The sequence below is a fragment of the Octopus bimaculoides genome, chromosome 9, assembly GCF_001194135.2.
Source record: "Octopus bimaculoides isolate UCB-OBI-ISO-001 chromosome 9, ASM119413v2, whole genome shotgun sequence".
Classification (NCBI taxonomy): domain Eukaryota; kingdom Metazoa; phylum Mollusca; class Cephalopoda; order Octopoda; family Octopodidae; genus Octopus; species Octopus bimaculoides.
Genome location: NC_068989.1, coordinates 48729276 through 48736188, shown reverse-complemented (window position 1 = coordinate 48736188; position 6913 = coordinate 48729276). Strand labels below are relative to the sequence as shown.

Here is a 6913-nt window from a genome sequence, read left to right as displayed (position 1 = left end):
CTCCCTCCCTCTCTCTCTCTCCCTCCCTCTCTCTCTCTCCCCTCTAATAAAAAATTATATTGAAGTTTTGCAGACAATGTGCTGCTGGGGAGATTAAAGCCATTTCCATCAGTAGAGAAAGATGTTATCATCAACCTTTTTGTCTACATTTGGTTCGATCCTACTTGAAACATTGATGCTATTTACAGTCCATCTTATATCAAAGAAGATATTATCGAAATTGAAGCCTTGCAAAGATCAATTGTGCTAAAAATAAACAGTATGATTGGTCTTGGCTACCAGAATCACTTACAAGTTGCTGGATTTTATTTCTTTCTTCAGGAAGCATGAATGAATTAGCATTTACATTATGTGCAATGTGTGTCACAGAGACCATTTTATCGATATTGAATGTCATCAAAATGGTATCAAGTTGAAAACCCAGCCAAGGATGAGACATCGGTTCAGCTTTCTCCTTAAAATATTTCAATTCTACAATCAAACACTCAGAGCAAACTGTCACAACAATTTAAAATCAACAAGACTAAATTTTCCTTGAAAATGATTTCTAAATGTATCTATCAAACAAGTAACAAATATCAGCTCTGTCTTGACAATTTCAACCAAACAAACTAACACAATCTGTCTACCAGCCTATCTCTGTCTACTTCTCTCTCACACACACACACTCTCTCTATCTCTCTCTGTATGTATATATATATATATATATATATATATATATATATATATTTATACGAAAACGGATGTTAAGTGATGATGATGATCTCTCACACACACATAAGTGAACGGACAAACAAAAGAAAGCACTCAATACATTTAAAAGGAGTTACATCTTTTGTCTTTTACTTGTTTCAGTCATCAGACTGTGGTCATGCTGGTGCACTGCTTTGAAGAATTTTTAGTTGAATGAATCAGCGCCAGTACTTATTTTTGTTAAGCATGGTACTTGGTACTTATTCTATCAGTCCCTTTTGCCAAACTGCTAAGTTACAGGGGCATAATGACACCAACAGCAGTTGTTAAGCCAAACTAGAGGACAGACACAAAGACACACACACACACACATATATGTATATATACGTATATGACAGGCTTGTTTCAGTTTCTGTCCACTAAATTCACTCACAAGGCTTTTGTTGGCCTGAGGCTGTAGTAGAAGACACTTGCCCTAGGTGTCACGCACTGGGACTGAACCTGGAACCATGTGGTTGAGAGGCAAGCTTCTTACTAGCCATGCCTGTCTAAAGCATTTTGATTTGGTCCTGTACAGTTTAAATTTTTTAGGCTCCCTAAAAGAGCCTAGCTCATCAGGCCCAATGAGCTAGGTGATAAGCCTCTGAAACTTTAAGCCACATGGGATTGAATCAAAATGTTTTAAATAATAATAATAATAATAATAATAATAATAATAATAATGTTAGAAAGGTAGATTATAGCCTGCGTCTTTTAGAATTTACTAGCAGTCACAAGCTTCCCCTAGCCAACACACTGTTCCCACTCAAGACCTCCAGAGAATATTGTGATATAAAGCTAATGGTGGGATCAATTTTATCCTCACACCACAAAAGTCTAAGTCCATTGTTAATAGAGCCAAGAGCAGAAACTTACCTGATGTAGATGTCAATAGATATCACAACCTGATATTTCCAACATTCAAGTTCAACCTAGAAAAAGACTATAAAGCAAAGAATTTCATTTATAAGATTCATCATCATCATCTATTAACAACCACATGAGTATGAAGGAATATATTTGAGGCAGACTTTCTACAGCTGGATCCCCTTCCTGTTGCCAACCCTCCCTTGTTTTCAAGCAAGGTGATATTTCCCCATAACCAGGCATGTTCTTGCAGAATATTGATACTGCTTATATAACAGTGACACTCACCTACAACTATCATGTGATGTCAAGACAAAGCAACACAGATACCATGCACTCACACACATATCCAGGTGAATGAGAAGCTCTGAGAAGCTATAGGGTTTATCAACTTCAAATAGATAATTTCTACATGTATGGGTACTTTCTTTTCTGTTTGTACATGCAAATATGTGTGGTGGGGTTGTAAATGTATCAACAGAGATATATTGCAGATGTGTGGAAGTTTAAACGAGAAGACACACACACATACAGATGCAGCTAAATTCACTCACAAAGCTTTTGTCGATTTGGGGCTCCTGTAATAGAAGACACTTGCCTAGGGTGCCATGCAATGGGACTGAACTTGAAATCATGTGGTTGGGAAGCAAACTGCTTAACCACACAGCCGAGTTTTCACCTCCATGTACATACATTTCTGTATGGAGGTAAGCATATGAAAGAATGTACCTGGAACAGTATTGAGTAATGTGAGATTTCATTATAACTGGGTTTTTTTTTTTGGTTAAACTAGAGCAATGGATGATATGGTCAAATAATCAGAACTCTACTTTAGTTAGAAATCAATTCCCATTTCACTGTTTCATTTAGAATAATGGTTTTCAATGGGCTCTTACTATTTCCTGAGAATAGAGAAGAATTCCCTGGTATAATTGAAGAAATGAGTTCCTTAATGCTCATTATTTTAATTAAGAATAAAAAGAATTGTTGAAGACATAATCTAAGAGAACAATACAAGGATGAATGCATGCTGTTGAGGGGAAAGTTGAGGCAGCAGTCTTAGAGTTCCTCAGCATATCTCCATATGATTATTAAAATGTCATGTTGCCTGCATCCTGGAGCAGCCAAACCGATCTCAGGAAAAGAGTTGCCAATATGTCTGCTGTTAATATTGTTCTAATTTTTGTGAGACATTGATTCCAATCTCAACTGAAAATGTTGAATGTTTGCACAGTTTTGCAAGAGAGAGAGAGAGAAAATTAAAGAAAATTTTCTTTTAGAATAAAAATAAAAGAAACAATAAAACAAAATATGAGGAAATGTAAAGGAGAAAATTAAAAACTTCCAGCAGTTAAAATGCCGTCAGTTTTGTATTAAAATTAGATTTTGTACTTGTTCATTCCACCTCAGGAATATCCATTAATTAATAGGTATTTGTTTTCTTCGTGTATTTATTTATTCATGTATTTCTTCATTGTTTTTTTTTTTTATCTGTTACATCATATGAATCGATGCAAGCCTAGTTAAGCGGTTAAAAATTTTGGTTTGGAATTAGAAGGTCCTTCGTTCAACCCAAGTCTCATGAGTGAAGTAGAGTAGACACAAAGTATGTAATCACCTGCTGGATTGATTGCATGAGTAATTCAAAGGGACAGGTATGTCACATTCTGTATCATATGGATTCTGGTTGAAGAGTACACTAAGTGTACTTGTGTTCATGGAAAATTCATCATCAAAACCAACAGAGTATATCTATTTAAGTTTACATTCTATGAGCATACATGTGTGTTAATTATTGTGTATGTGTGTGCGTACCATATCAATTAATCCCTTAACATTCAGATTATTCTGTCAGATGTAAAACTTTTATATTCACATTGTTTTCAATTTATCGTGTCTTATTTTGTAGCTTTGAGATGTTGATGAGGTGTCTATTTATTTTTAGAATGACACTGTAGGATTGGTATGAGAGGTCAGATCTGGCTAGTTTGAACATAAAACAGGTAGAATATTTTGGTTGGATATGGCCAGTTTAAATGCTAAAGGGTTAAAGGTGGTGGGAATAGGCATAGGCAAATATTTAAGGAGTTTGGTTTGCAATGGTGAGATTCTGTGTTCAACCCTAATGTTTGGAACCATGGGCAAATATTTTCTGCTATAGCACAAATCAACTAAGGCTTGAAATTGAAATAAGGTAGAGTGAAACAGTGTGGAAATTCAGTTGATGAACTCCCCTTATAATTCAAAAGCTCGCCCTTATCACACACTGTGCCGATTCTACTTATAGGGAGGAGGGTTAGATCAAAAGTACAAGTATCTATGAAGTATTCAGCTACTTTATAATAGTATGACAAAAATGTGTGAAATCCCTTTGGCTGGACTGTATATGTTATTCAAATCATCAGCTTTGTCACAGACAAGGACATGCTGACTCTATTATAGGATTGTGCTTATTACACAAATCTTAGTGGAATACCTGGCCATTTACATAGGAATTCAATGAGTGAGGAATTCAGCTAATCAAACAACTAGAATAGTAATCTTCAAAACCACTAGAGGATATATTTGGTTTTATTTTACAGATATATGGTGATTGAATAAACTGTGTTTGAACATCGGCTAGTCCTACACACTACAAAACTCAATATTATCATCTAATACATATAGTGTCACTATACCAGTGATTAACTGAACTCATTCCAGTCATGTAAACACCAACGTTATCTTCTATTGTATAAATTACTTTTTTGTCTTCTTGTTTGTTTTTTGATTAATGTTAAGAGACATGTTTCAGAAATAGTGTATTTAATTATATATATATATATATATTGGGTCATCCCATAAATAATGTGGTTTTTTCAATTGCATGAACTAAAAGTCAGAGGGGGATGAGATACACTACCTGCATCAACTTGCTATAAAAGCAGGTAATAGTCTTACCTTGTCCTTATTCTTAGTGCAAGTTTTGAAGAGTGTAGTTCAATTATAACAGTTATTTTTTTTCAAAGCTAAAATGGAAGTGATAAAGGAACATATTCAACATATTTTGCTTTATGATCTGAATAAAAGCAGCAATGCAATAGAAAGTGTGAGGAATATTAATGCAGTATATAGGGATTGAACAATAAGCGTAAGCCAGTGTCAATGGTGATTGCAGAAATTCTGATCTGGAAACAACAGCCTAGAAGACAAGCTTTGTCCTGGAAGATCTGCAGAGCTCAATGAAGACATAATGCAAACCCTGTTGAGGAACTAGCAGAGAAGCTTGGATTTGGTCAGTCAACCATTCATCAACACCTGCATTGGAAAAGTCAGCAAATTGGGTCAATGTGTTCCTCACAAACATTCCAAGTCAAATCATGTGCAGAGAGTGAATGTGTGCTCTTCTTTGCTGTCACATCTCACAAATGAACTTGTTTTGGACCGAATAGTGACTGGTGACGAGAAATGGGTTCTTTATAAAAATGTCAAGCACTGAAGACAGGGAGTAAGGAAAGGAGAAACACCGGCACCCCAGGTTAAAGGTCTTCACCCACATAAGGTGTTATCTCTTTGGTGGGATAAGAAAAGGTTTAGTCTGCTTTGAACTTTTAAACCCAAACCAAACAATGCCGAAGGAAATCTAGTGTGAGCAGCTTAAGTCAGCACTAGAAGGAAAATGACCGTCTTTGCTTTCAAGACAAAAGGTGTTCTTCCATCAGGATAATGCTCAGCCACATACAGCAAGGATGACATTCCAAAGGCTGGAGCAGTTTGAATGGGAAACGATGCTCCACCCACCATATTCGCCAGACTTTACCCCATCTGATTATCATTTATTCCACAGTCTTCAAAGTCATTTGAATGGAAAAAATATGAATTCTTTAGACAAGGTCAGAACAGTACCGGAGGAGTATATTTCATCAAGGACAAGTTAATTTTGGAAGAGGTGCCTAGCAAGTCTTCCAGATAGATGGAAGAGGATTGTAGAAAATGATGGAGAGTATATTTTAGATTATAAAAGAACTTTATCTTGATTTTGAAAAATAAAGAAGTATAAAAATACTGCATTATTTATGGGATGACCCAATATATATATATGTACATATATAATATGTACATATGTATGTGTGCGTGTATATATATATATATATATATGTATACAGATAATTGATATAGATATACATTACCTTCACAATTATTTACAAAATTCCTCTGAGTGGTTGGCGTTAGGAAGGGCATCCAGCTGTAGAAACTCTGCCAAATTAGATTGGAGCCTGGTGTTGCCATCCGGTTTCACCAGTCCTCAGTCAAATCGTCCAACCCATACTAGCATGGAAAGCGGACGTTAAACGATGATGATGTGTCTGCAAGAGAGAAAAGCAGAGCCAGAAAATGAATGAGTCAGCAAATGAATAGGTGTATTCACTTTTGTGTCTGTGGTAGCGTAAGCCGAACTACTTTAGCTTTGATGCTTTAGCTCCAATGTGCTGGATTCCCTCTGATATCTCTGTGAGTGTGTTTGTGTATTTGTATGAGGGGAAGAGCACATACACAAAAAGACACACATGCATGCAAATGCTCACACACACACACACACACATGTATAATAATTATGGAAATGAATCTGGCATTATCTTTCCAGTTTGGTAAAATAGTCTTTAGGACTCAATTTCAGCAAATGCCTATGTGCATGTATGGTATGCATGAAGCCAAAATTAATTAATAATTTGTTTAGCTGATATAATTATAATTAATTGTGACTAGTTAAATGTAGCTTGAACAAAATTAGTAAGTCTGCTGTGGAACAATAAGAATATGAACAAATAAAGTGAAGTTGGTGCAGATTGATCATCTTTTGTGTTTCCCGTAGACATTATATTCTGATTGGTATATTATGTGAATGCTTTCAGCACTGTTGCGTTTAACACATGTATGTCTGTGCATGTGTATGTATATATATTAAGTTTATTGCCTCCTTACATGACCAGGTGTTTCAGCTATCGTTTATATGGAAGTGATTGATTAAACTTGCGTATACAAATTCTCTCTCTCTCTCTCTCTATATATATATATATATATGGGAGAATATACAAAAAATAACAACAGACGAGGACAGGTGGTGTAAATAACAAAAGTATATATTAGTATGACGCTCGGGAATACGGAAAGTCTTTGACGTTTCGAGCTACGCTCTTCAACAGAAAGAATACGGAGACAAGGAGAAAAACACGGAGAAAAAAAATTGAATAGTGTTCAGTCAACGGTCAATCATAATAATGGCCGATCATAACAATGGCTGACCGGAAGTTAGAAATTCTTATTTCAGGAGAGC

The 6913-nt window shown here is 35.6% G+C and overlaps 1 protein-coding gene across 9 annotated transcripts in view; it reads left to right on the top strand.

The window, feature by feature from the left end:
• LOC106868354 (N-acetylated-alpha-linked acidic dipeptidase 2) overlaps positions 1 to 6913 on the top strand; it is a 1027134-nt gene that overhangs the window by 789517 nt on the left and 230704 nt on the right. The window lies entirely within an intron of this gene.